We start from the raw sequence: 12,038 nt of genomic DNA, 5'->3' as shown, positions 1-12,038 counted from the left end.
CTGGGGACAAATCATTGTTAGAGAAGGAAGCTGACTTTAGGTACTGACTTGGAAAAACTGCTGTGATGCCAAAAATAAAAGCTGTAGACCACCATGTGCGCATGAGGTCTGTGTCCATATAATCATCCCATGAAAAAAACTGGGATCCTATTGAAAATGGATAGTCTTCCTTCTTTTTGGGAAGAGAGTTTTTTTATAATTTCTTTCTCAGTGGTTCTCCAATTTGGCTGCCCATTAGCACCACTTGGGATGCTTTTAAAATCCCAAGATGGCACCCAAATCAATTAAATCAGAATCTCTGAGGGAAAGATGCAGGCACCAACTTTGTTAACTGAGGTGACTCCAATGTGCAGTCAAGTTGGAAAGTCACTGTTTTGTAACAACTTGCACACACCCAAAAAAGTGTTAGGTTATGGGATATTTGCTTTGTGTCCAACATCGTTCATATAAAAATAAATAACATTTGAGAAGGAAAAGAGGCTATGGGGGAAGGATGCTCTCAGGAAAAAGTAGTATACAGGAGACATAGCCTATTGTCAGGAGATTAAGTCGCACCCAACAGGTCACATGCAACAGGAAGTGGGGCTGGGGTCTGAACTCAGATGTTCTTCTTGTCAGTAAATTTAAATATCTGATTCCTTATTAACTAGACAATCCTATTTCAGCAGGGTGTATAGTTATGAGTCCCATAGTATTCTAGCAATTCTCTGATCTCAAGAAAAAGATTAAATGGAAAGGGGTAGACAAGACATAGGATTCTTTTTCTTCCTAACAACCCATAGGTGGCAGTCTTCCATTTTACACAGGAAGGGCCCAAGGCCATAAACTCAAATGGGAGGCGGGGGTCTAAGTGGGGGGGGGGGGGGGGGGATAGTTGTTATCCAAGACATAAACTGCCTCTTAAAACACTGGGATACCCCCCACACACACACATTGGAACTAAAAGTTGAACCAAGGGGTCCAGCAGTTGATCCCACTCCACCACTGGAGATTGAAGAAACTGGCTGTAAGGCATACATACATTACAGCCTGGCTTTGGTCCTGAATCCCAGGAGATCCATACCGCATCCCAGACCCTGTCCTGCCATGTCACTGACTTCCCCCAACTTCACATGTTCTGCTCCAAGTCCTAGTTCACGCTCAACACAGAACCAGCGGCCTGGGGCCACTATACATACTTCCTGCCTGCTGCTCTGTAGCTCACAGAGGCACCGCTACCACTCACCCACCTAATCCTCCCTGCCCAGCTTGTTTCCAGAGACTGAGGCTCTAAGCCCCCAGACCTACCATCTACAGCCCCCCTGCAAACAGGCAGCTGTAGCTACTCTGCTAATTACAGCTTAGGAAACTTTCTATACCATTTCCAAGCCAGACACCCCTGTTGTTGTGCCAGGAGGGCCTCCTAGAAAGCATTTAATACCGCTACCCTAGTGCCATGTTACCCAACCCACAGATTTCTGACGAGGTCCTACCTGGGTCCCCAGTGCCCACCATTCACATGCTGGACTAGAGCTGAGAGACCTTCCCTCTGCTGAGGAACCAGAAGCCAGTGGCCACTATTCTTCCAGGCAAAGCCCTCCTCTCCATGACTGCCTCTAGGGACAGAAACTGCCCTGGAGTGGAACTGAAGTGCTCCGGGCACTTGAGATAAGAGGTAAGAGATCCAAGAGGGGATGAAATGGTTTATTTTTCCCTTGCCACCAGGGGATGGTGGTTACATATGAACTTCTCCACCAAACACAGAGCCAAGAGCCCCTGGAATAAGCAGCCCATACCACCCAAAGGTGATGTGAGAGCCTAGCTGGGTTTCACTGAAGGCATCTCACAGGGAGCTCCTGCTGACTGAAGCCCCACTTCCTGCCCATCAAATAAAGTCCCTCACTTCCTTAGCCCTCAGTTCCTAGAGTCCTACACTAGCCAATCTCACCTCACTCAGACTGACTTCTGTGAAATGGTAAGGTGCCATTTTCCCTGATTTATGTGAACACAGAGCCCTGGACTTGTGGCGCAGGATGTACCAACCTTTCCTGAATTCTCAGACAGAGCTGCCCCATGTGCATGCACACGTTTCAGCCTAACAAGGCTCTCTGGTACCTTCCTCCCCAAACAGACTCTTGAGTTGCTCTCTCTGCCCTCTCTCTTTTTTAAACGTGTACCTCTCAAAGATGTAAGTGGCATTTAATAGTGAGGATCTAAAAGCCTTCACACTCGCAAGTAAACTGAATGAAGGTGGCTGCTTCCCTCCCCCACTCCAGAGGCCCAGGCCTCTCAGGCAGGATTGCCCCTGCCACCCCCCACCCCCACCCCCATCAGGGAAAAGGATGCAGAGCCCGGGCTTAGGGTTGGTGGGGAGGAGACTTGGCTAGTTTGAATCTGTTGGAATGAAATAGCTGCCTGCTTATTTTTAGCAGGTCCATTTACCCGTAAATAGATGCACGCTGGCTAGCTGCCCAGTGGTCACACAGAGCTGAGGACAGGCACGTGTGTCACAGCCCCATAAGACCTTCGTGCCCACCTACTCACTCCAGGTTCTGAAAGGATTCCTTCTTTCTCCCAGAGGAACCTGCAGCTTCTCAGAACAGCTTACCTCTGGAGAAGTAATTGCTTCACTCCCAACCCCGAAGACCAGCTGGGGCATTGCAATCTAGGGCCTTCTGCTAAACAAGAAAACAAATCTCTGGGAATGGTACAAAGAGTGTTGGTCCCAGTGAGTCAGCCTATTTGTCTGCAGTTATTGTGGAAAAAGAGCTGCATGTAATTAATCAACGGGAAAGTCCATCACAAAAATAAGAGCCTAGGTGCCAAGAGTCTCCTAAGTCCAGTCTGGGCTTGGACCTGGTCAGTGAAGTTACATCCACTCTGTGTTCTGAATGGACTTTTACACAGGGGTGGGCAAAGGCAGGCTTACATGGAAAATAATACAATAATAAACAAGTAATAATACAAGAATAAGCTCTGTGTTTTGCATACTCACAAGTGTAAACCTACTTTTGTCAACCCTGTCTGGTTGAAATTTGAACATTTCTTCCATTATTCCAGGGTTATGTGTTCACCAACAGAAGGAAGCTCAAGACACTCCATCTCCTGAGAACTTCTTGCCAAGGGGGGTAGGCGCTTTTCCCCTGGAAGGGGGTCTTCTAAGGACAGGGAATGATCCAGAACCTAAAGCCTAGCACTTGCTGCCACTGCACTGGGAGAATAACACCAGGCTGTGGACCAGGCCAAGGCTCCTCCATCCCTCCCCTAACCTTAATACCATGCCTCACTTGCAACCCTCGAGTTTGCTGGAGAAAGACAAGAGTGCCTTTTGGGTTGCATTAACCCAATTTCTCATCAGGTTGAGGATATGAACATACATTCAAATGTGTTTAAATTTCAGCAAGAAAAAGCTTCTGTCCACCAGAAGCTCACAATCCAGATGGAAGAGCCAGTGTCTCGCTCACACATACACACATATCAGCTGAGCCCGGTTTCAGAAACAGGCAAAGAGGACCCAAGGAAGGTTGTCTCAAAGGCCAGAATTCCCTTAGGTTGCAATGGTAGGTTAATGACATCAATTAAGGTTCTAAACCCAATGTATCTTTGGGAGTGAGAGCAGAACAAGTCCTGGGAGCAGAGGCTGAAGAGCTGGCCAGGGGCCAGACAAAGGGAGTCTGACCTTTACTGTCAACGCAATGGGCAGTTGCGACATGGCCAAAGCAGAGCAGGTCACAAGAGGCAAAGGCCTGGCTAATCCCCAAGTGGCAACTGAAGTCCAATATTGGCAGCCACTTAGTCACAGGGAGCTACTGAGCACTTGAAATGTGACCAGTGTGACTGAGGAACTGAATTTTAAATTATATTTAGTGTCAATTTACTTTAAATAGCTATATACGACTGGTGCTACCTAGTGGACAGCACAGTGCTAGAGGATGTTCCCAGAAGACCTGAAGGAAACACAAGAGCTGCATAAATGCTGAGAAAGCTAGTGCCTACCTTGCTGGGCAATGTTTGGTCCTGCCGCTGAGGGTGGGGAACGATGGCAAGCTGGGTCACTCACCCTCAGCAGCATGGCTGGGGGCCCAGGAATCAGAGTGCTGGAGCCATGCCTCACTTGTGTTGGTCTCAGCCCAGTCTCGGTGTTCACAGGGTTGTTACCTTCATCCTTAGGGTGCGTGAGTGAGCTGTGATTCATGTTGGCCCTAAAGATTCCAAATTAGCTCACAGTGGGGCTGTGAGGTCCTCCTGCCCAGGGCTGTTCCCCACACCCTTCATTGTGATGGCCCCACAGAGCAGCCCGGTCAGCCACCCTCCTGGTTCTGGATCACAGAACACTCCACAGCCTGTTCTCCAAGAGACTGGAGGCTCCACACAACAATGTCTGGATGGGCAGGCCTACTCAATAAAGCCTTTTCCAACCAAAATGGGAACCAGAGCCTGGTACCAAGAATTCCAAGTAAGTAGAGTCAAAAGTGAAAAATCCCATCTCTGAACATAGTCTCCAATTAAGAGCTCTTCCTCCTCCAGTTCAATTAAAAATTAAACTCCCAGTTTGGAAAAGTTGGTTAAAGAGGAAAACACAAGTGTGAACTACCCAGCCTCCCTCCTTCTCTGCTGACCACTCATGGCAGGTCCAGTCTCATTAGGCTTCAAATGATAAAGGGGGAAAAATCGGCACCTCCTACAAAGGTCTTTCCATTACTTCATTTGGGGGCAAGGGAAATGGTTTAAGATTTTTTTACTATGATGATAAAGCAGGTGCCACCAGTGTTCCTGGGTACACAGAGTTCCTGCCCATGACCACAGAGCACTACACAAGACTACCCAAAAGGTATGACATTCTGATCAGACAATAAGCTTATCTAAAAGCTAATAAAGATGACATGTGACTTCAAAAGGAATCAGAAAAGATGGTGTGAGTCAAAAACCTTTCATAGCACCATCTCAGGGGACAAAGCAAAGAGGTAGACACTGCTTTTACACATGGCAAACAGTGCCCTATAACCAACTCCGAGATCACATAAAGGCATAAGGAATTTCTATTCACCAAATATGTATTGGTACCTACAGGGTACAAAGCACAGTGGGACACAGAAATGAGTCAAACAAACACACTACTTTCGAGGCACTTACAAGTCCTTTTGGGGCAGAAAATACCAAAGACTTCTCCTCTGGTAGACCTATTACTGCCACTGACCAACTGACAAGTTTGGTCCAAGAGTCAGGCAAGTGTCCTGGCCAGGGTGGGGAACAAACATGAACCAGGCTGCCAGTTTCTCCAGATTAGGATGTTCTAATAATGCCCTGGGGTGGGAGATGGGAGGGTAGCAGCTCAAATGGAAGGCAAGGGAGATTTGGTTGGCCCATTCAATATGCAGACTTTCATTCAATACCCATTTTCACCACTACCTGATGCCCAAATCCACATCCCTTCTCATTTAAACTACTCCATAAAATAAAGCCAGATCTACTGGCATGCCAGAAGGGTTATGAGGGCCTAGTTGTCCTTGCCAACTTTCTAGCAACCCTCCTGTCTCTGGCCACACCTCAACCCAAGCCTACAAAGGGGCTTGTCCTTGTGTATGAACCAGCACACTTTCTCAGCAAGCTACTAGAAGACAGGCTCCACAAAAACAAGGGAGTAAATCAAGAAAAGCTAATAAAGATGACACGTAACTTCAAAAGGAATCAGAAAAGGGAGGGGTAGGCACAGATCCAGGAAGCAACACAAGAGAAAGGGAGAAGGAATTTCCAGGATGAAGGGGAAGCAGAGCCAGGGACAGGTACATTCCAGGAGCAATATGGAACGCTAGTACCTGGTATGTTTAAGCAAATGAGAGGAGCTTGATAGCAATGGCTAAGGCTCAGGGAAGAGTCAGAGAACTAATGCGAGAGACACAGAAAACAAAGCTAAACAAAGTAAGTTAGGAGAGGAGAGGGAAGAGGATGGCAAGAAAGGAAATATGGAAAACTAAGAACTTTTCAGCTACTGTATAAGCAGTATTTATATCATAACAATGCATACTACCTCTATACTGAGGATGAGGGAAGAAAAAATGTAGGAATGAGCCAAATCCTTACCTTTCAGAGTAGAAAAGCAAATCAGATAAATAAAAAGGAAGAAAAGATGGAAAGGAAGGGAGAAGTATACTATTTAGAAATACAGAGATAGGGAGGACAACTAGATGAAAGCAGCTGCCTCTAGAAGAGAACAGGACAGGAGGGAGAGCACTCAGGGCAAATGGCTGTTCTTTCAACCTGTGCATAGTCAAAAGTCAAAACTTCCTACCAGCAATATTTTCATAGAAAATTAATATATTCTTAAGTATTAAGTAGCAATGGATGTTCTATTACCATACAGCTTTTATGTTTCTTTAACCATCATAATAAATATGTATGTCATCTCATCTATGTATAAATTTATGCTTTATTTCCCATAATAACTGATGCTAATTTTGCTTCAGAGACACCCTCCCCCCCACAACTGCCCTGCTGACAACAGTAATAATCACAAAGAGAATATGCTTATTAATAGACCCTTCGGAGCGAGGCATCTGGTTCCCACACCACTGAGGCCTAGCCAGCATCAGGTAACAGGACCCCTTGGGCCTAGTCATTTCATAAAGATCTGTATACCCAATGTGAGCCAGGTTCTGTTGAAGATGCTAGAGCCCTCAGGAAGCAAAGGTGGAGGGAGGAGTAGGTAGGGAGTCACATTTCAGATCGCAAGATACTACAAAGATGCAGCAAGCAAATGTAATAAACCTGCAGCCTCTCAACCGCTTCTGAGAACTGAGCCCTAGGCATCCTTTGTACATGATGAATTAACTATACCCCTGGGCATCTAGTACTGTACTAGTTGGGAGAGTTGAGAAACAGTCACTCGGCCATCTTCCGTGTTCTGCGGTTTAGACGAGGAACCAAGGTGGAGAAAAGCTGGATAAACTGCATGTGGGAGAGGGGAAGCTTTAGACAGAACAGTCAGGGAATGCCCCTCCAAAGAGGTGGCAGCAGAGCTGGAACAGTAAGCGGCAGCCATGCCAAGGTCTGGGAGGACAGGGAAAGGAGAGGGGAAGAAAGTTCCAGGCAGGGAGAACACGTGCCAAAGTCCTAAAGCAGGAACAAGCTTGGCTGACTCAAGAGGCAGCAAGAAAGGGAGGTGAAGATGAGGTTGGAGGGCTGCTGCCAGAGAAACTGCTCCCCAGCCTCACTGGGCAGGCGCAGTGCTGAAGGTCAAGAACCCAGAGGAACAGGTTCACCAAACTTCCTCCGGAGAGGGAAACCAACTTGCCCCAGCAGCCAAGGGGCTATAGTTTCTAGACTAATAATCAGAGGCTGATTCCAAATCTATGCCAGAAACAGGGTGCCTCTGTGGCTGGTAGCACAGCCGGTGCACACTGTGTGAGTAAACAGGCCCACTTTTTACAGCAAATACATTTGTATGAAGCCTTGGGGTCACACCACTTATTAGCCTGGTGGATGGGAACAGGGACACACACACACACACACTCTCAGCCCCACATAAGTCCTTGCCACTTCTTTGAAATACACTTCGCAAAAACAACCTCGCTCTCCAGCCAACATAAACCATAGGCAACAGAAGGGGCCTTATATGGCTTGAAGCTTTCTTAATCAGAAACAGATAGATGGGCTGGAGTTGGCAGCTCCAAGTTAGAGAAAAGGAGGAGCCAAAAAAACAGGGCGGGGAAAGAAAGGACGGCAGTGTGGAGCAGAACTCATTTGTCAAACTCCTTTTTCATATCTCATCAGCCTCCTTCTAACTGGCTCCCTGTAAGAATTCCTCCTGAGGGACATTTGCCTCCTCTCATGCTCTTATTTTGGTTACACCAGTACTCAAGCTGCCAGCACATCCACAGTTTTACAGAATTTTTTAGTGTCTGTTTGGTGGCCTGCCCTTAAGTTGGGTGACTTCCATGAAAATAGGTTGATTTCCTTAGAAATTGGCTGCTGGGCCACAAGTGGTGTCATTCCCCTGGACAGCAGTCCTGAGTCCCCCCGCTCACTGGGCTGCCTTGGTCACATGCCTGCCTGGCCCAGGAGGCAGGGTTGGGCCCCAGCCACAGATCCAAAATAGAAAAGGCAGCCCCAGGGACCTCTTAAGCCTACCTCTCCCCCACCAGCACCAGCACCAACACCCCATGATAGCTTCTAGGGTGGCTTTATTCTCCTTCCTCCCGATTAGAAAGCAGCAGCACTCAGGACCTGCTCTGTACACTGAAGCCACATGCACTTGGCCCTCCTAAAGGATACCAGCTGCCCAAAATAGCACGACAGCACAGGCTTGGCCAGGTGGGCCTCAGCAAAGTCAGAGGACAAAGCAAGGAGGTTTTTCTCAGCACAGCCTTTTCTCACCAGAGACAGAACGAACTCAAGGTACATCAGACTGCAGGCCTCCTTCCAAGGCAGCTCAGGGCAAGTCCCTCCTGCTCCTTTCTCCTTGGAGGGCAGGAAGAAGGGGCAAGAAGATTTACAGAAGTCTGGACTGGCCTTCAGATCTGCTGTCCAGGGCCAAGGTTGGAGGAGAGGGGGGTGGGAGTGGCAATGGAGAATGGGGCTGAGGGCTGGGCTTGAACAAATCCTGCTGCCTCCTCCAACAGGACCAAACTACTGCCAGGTAACAGCCTGTTGAGGGCCAGGGGATGGTCTCCTGACCTCCATGTGAGGTCTGAGAGGCCACATTATTATTAGCCAGAGAATGATGAGTGACTTCAAGATTGTCTTCTCAACCAGAGCTAAACCAAAGTCTTCAGAGCGTTTTCCAGGCCTTCAGGCATAGCTACTGTCTACAAGGCTTTCTTAGTCACAGTCATCATTTGTGCAGCTCAAAGGCACTGGATGGTTGCATAATTTTGATAAAACATGGCTTTGGAAAGGAAAAGCATTAAAGAGTAGGATCCTGAACATCGGTTTCCTGACAAATGAAAATGTCCTATAAAATGGGATACAAATATCTCCATCACGGGGCTGAAATGACTCAAAACACCTAACAGTCTGACTCAGCCTGTGGAACAAATAATTGTAATCTTTTAAAAATCCAGTTGTTTTCTGGATGAGGCTGGAGGGTTAATGGGGCAGTAAATAAAAAACAGCCTCTAAGCATGGAGCTAGAGATACAGAATGCTGATCCAAGTCCAAAGCCAGCCCAGCCCTGCATCCTGCATCAGAATACCTTCCTCATATACAAAGTAGAAATACGTAACCTCACAGGGTTGAGAAACAATAAGAAGAGAACAGTTCAGAAAAAAACCTCCTATGATGCCAGGTATACAGTAAGTGCTCAATAAGTGTCTGTAATGCATCTTATGCTGTCTGGCTCCAAGAAAAGAGTCTCTCGCATCATATACCAAAGGTCAGTCTATCAGGGTTCAAACTCAGTATGCCCAGGATGAGAGAAGGGGGCATCTGGAAATAAAGCCCACTCCCCAGAACTGGCCCCACACCAACACTTCAGGATCCCTACTCTACCGCAGCTCTCCCCACACCTTTTGTAAAAACAGGACTCCTAACACTGACATGGACTGGAGAGATGGAATGAAAATAACATTAGTTTGTAAGGTATCTGCAAACTGTTTAGCAAAGGACCCACACTGGGATCCTGCAGGAAGTATTCAGGTGGGTGAAGGACAAATAGATCAGCTGACATCTGAAGACAGGCCTTAGAGACCCAGCAAAGACCGTTATGATAATAAGCAGGCTCTCAAACCAAAATGGCTTTCCAACGGCTTAGCATTTGGCTCTTTGCTTCATACATTCCCAGATCCCTCACTACGCTCCTCAAACTGTTTCATAATTGATCACTGCCCTCCAAACTGGCAGATCACAACTTCTCAATGTGCCATGGAGAGAGCTAATAAATAATTTGTCACTAAAGCCGCTTGTTTTGTGGATTATGAAAGATGAAGCCCAAGTATATAATGCTTTAGCTTTTAGAGTTGGACAAAGAACTAAAACCAGTGCTGTCCAATAGAAAGTTCTGGGATGATGAAAATGTTCTAGACCTACATTGTCCAATACTGCAGCCCCTGGCCACATGAGGCTACTGAACACTTGAAATCTGACTAATATCACCAAGAAACTAATTGTTAAATTTTATTTTATGCTTAAATTTAACTAGTTACACATGACTAGTTAATACCCTAAAGACAAGGCAGCTCTAGACCCTCTCCCCTATGGATCAATTTAGATGAGACTAGAAAGGGTGTAATATATAAATATAAAAATATTTAGCACAGTTAAGAGAACTTAAAATGCACCTAAAGCTGGATTGGGTTGGTTTTTTTTTAAGTCTTTGACTTGTACTATCCACTAAAGCAAGCATCCTAGCCCAAAACCACTCCTCCCCATAAACAACCCTGCAGGCCACTCTATTCTTCCAGGAGTCCCCAGGCACTTCAGTCTAACAAGGTTCCAAGGAACATAATCTGAATGCCTTTGATGTTGACCAATCCTGCCTAGAACCAGGTTTCACCCCTGAAAGCTGTACCAAGCCCTCACCTCTCAAATCCAGGGCTCTTGCCAGCTAAGCCTAGTGGTGAAACAAGCCTTATCAGCCTGCAGCACTGTATACCTTTACTTCCAGAACTCACCTGGGGCCCCCACTTTGTTCCTAAGTGCATGGGCCTCAGTGGCACCTGGTTAAGTGAAGTCAGCCAACCAGTATTACCAGATGGGGATAGAATGTTTACTATCGACTGTTGCAAACTATCAAACCGAATTGTAGAAATATCCAAATGGCGGGGACCTGGACAGAACAAAGACCATATAGTAGGAAGAAAGGATAGTTAAGGAATAGGACATCTTGAAGATTGCTTATTGCTAAAAGCCAGTCCTCAGAAGGCAGAATGATACACACACTCCTTCACTCTAACAATCTGCTTGAAAGCAACAGAAAGATTAGGAGTAATGCCCATGGATTTGACTATGCCTTGGTTCTTCTCACAAAGCCCTCTAAGGGCCTAGCTTAAGTCCAAACCCACACTATCAGTTTCTCTACACCTCAATTTGTATTTCAATTGACCACTGAAACAATACCTCCAGCTTCACCCACCTCACTTGTATTCAGAGGTATGAGGATGAAAGGAATAGGGAGGTGTTTGCTCACAACTCGCCCAGAACAGTAGCTATCAAGGAAAAGGCATCCTCTAAATTTTAGTCCCCACATCCCCACCAATTACTTCTCCAGCCAGACTCTGTCCAACTCAAAACACTGTCATTGACCATGTTTTCCACTGTCTAGGTTTAAAATTAGGTACCAAGGCCAGCAGGTTTGCTCAATGGAATGTCACATATGATGGATACGTACTGTTAAATGATCATAAAAGTGAAACCTGAGTGAGGTATGAACAGAAAGGGATGTGGAAAAAGCAGAACTTGCCCTAGGAAGCAAAGATTAGGATTAAAATGCATCCCATATAGACAAGCAACTCAAACAGTATGACTTGATTTAAATGGTGAAGCAGCCTGAACTTCAAGTAGCGGAAAGACAGGTAGTTTAATCTAATTGCTTTGCCCATGCACTCTACCCCGCTTGAGAAGCCTCCACTCACACCTTAAATGGGACAAGAGGCGATAGGATTCAGCACCTCCCAGAGCAGAGGAATACTCTTCAGAATGGCAAGCTGAAGGTATTAACTTGTACGCAAAACTGTCGACTTCCCCACAGTAGCACAACAGACCAAGCTGCAGAGAAACCATTCCATTCTAGACTCACAGGGAAGATTAGGAAGGAGTCGCCTGGGGAGAGTGGGCTGGAAGGCACCAGCTCACCAGGCACAAGGGGTGCCCACTCCTCAAAGCCCTGAAATGAGCACTCAATCAAGTCATATTTGTTGCAGGCTAGAGCCAGGAGGCTGGCTGGCAATGTGGGGAAACCAATTTGTTTTCCTTTTCCTTCCAACCAAGTTTCCAGGCCAGAAGCCGGGGGAGGGTACTTTTAATAAAATTCAAATCACTCAAGTGATTCAAGAGAAAATGTCAGTCTCAGAGATTCTTTAAGAGGGAATAAAAACAAGGCCTGAGAACCCATCATGCACAGTGCA

At 46.5% G+C, this 12,038-nt stretch overlaps 1 protein-coding gene across 2 annotated transcripts in view; it reads right to left on the bottom strand.

Moving 5' to 3' along the window:
* Positions 1-12,038, bottom strand: part of AKAP1 (A-kinase anchoring protein 1) — a 29,885-nt gene that overhangs the window by 15,279 nt on the left and 2,568 nt on the right. The window contains exon 1 of one of the 2 annotated variants that reach the window (XM_023759580.1): positions 3,976-4,119. The exons of the other annotated variant lie outside the window; for it this stretch is intronic. The gene's annotated coding sequence lies outside the window, so the exon portion shown is untranslated. Of the gene's footprint in view, positions 1-3,975; positions 4,120-12,038 lie in introns of those variants that run through there. 2 annotated transcript variants of the gene reach the window in all.

This window comes from Myotis lucifugus, unplaced genomic scaffold, assembly GCF_000147115.1.
Source record: "Myotis lucifugus unplaced genomic scaffold, Myoluc2.0 scaffold_158, whole genome shotgun sequence".
Classification (NCBI taxonomy): domain Eukaryota; kingdom Metazoa; phylum Chordata; class Mammalia; order Chiroptera; family Vespertilionidae; genus Myotis; species Myotis lucifugus.
This window is presented reverse-complemented; position numbering and strand designations above follow the sequence as displayed.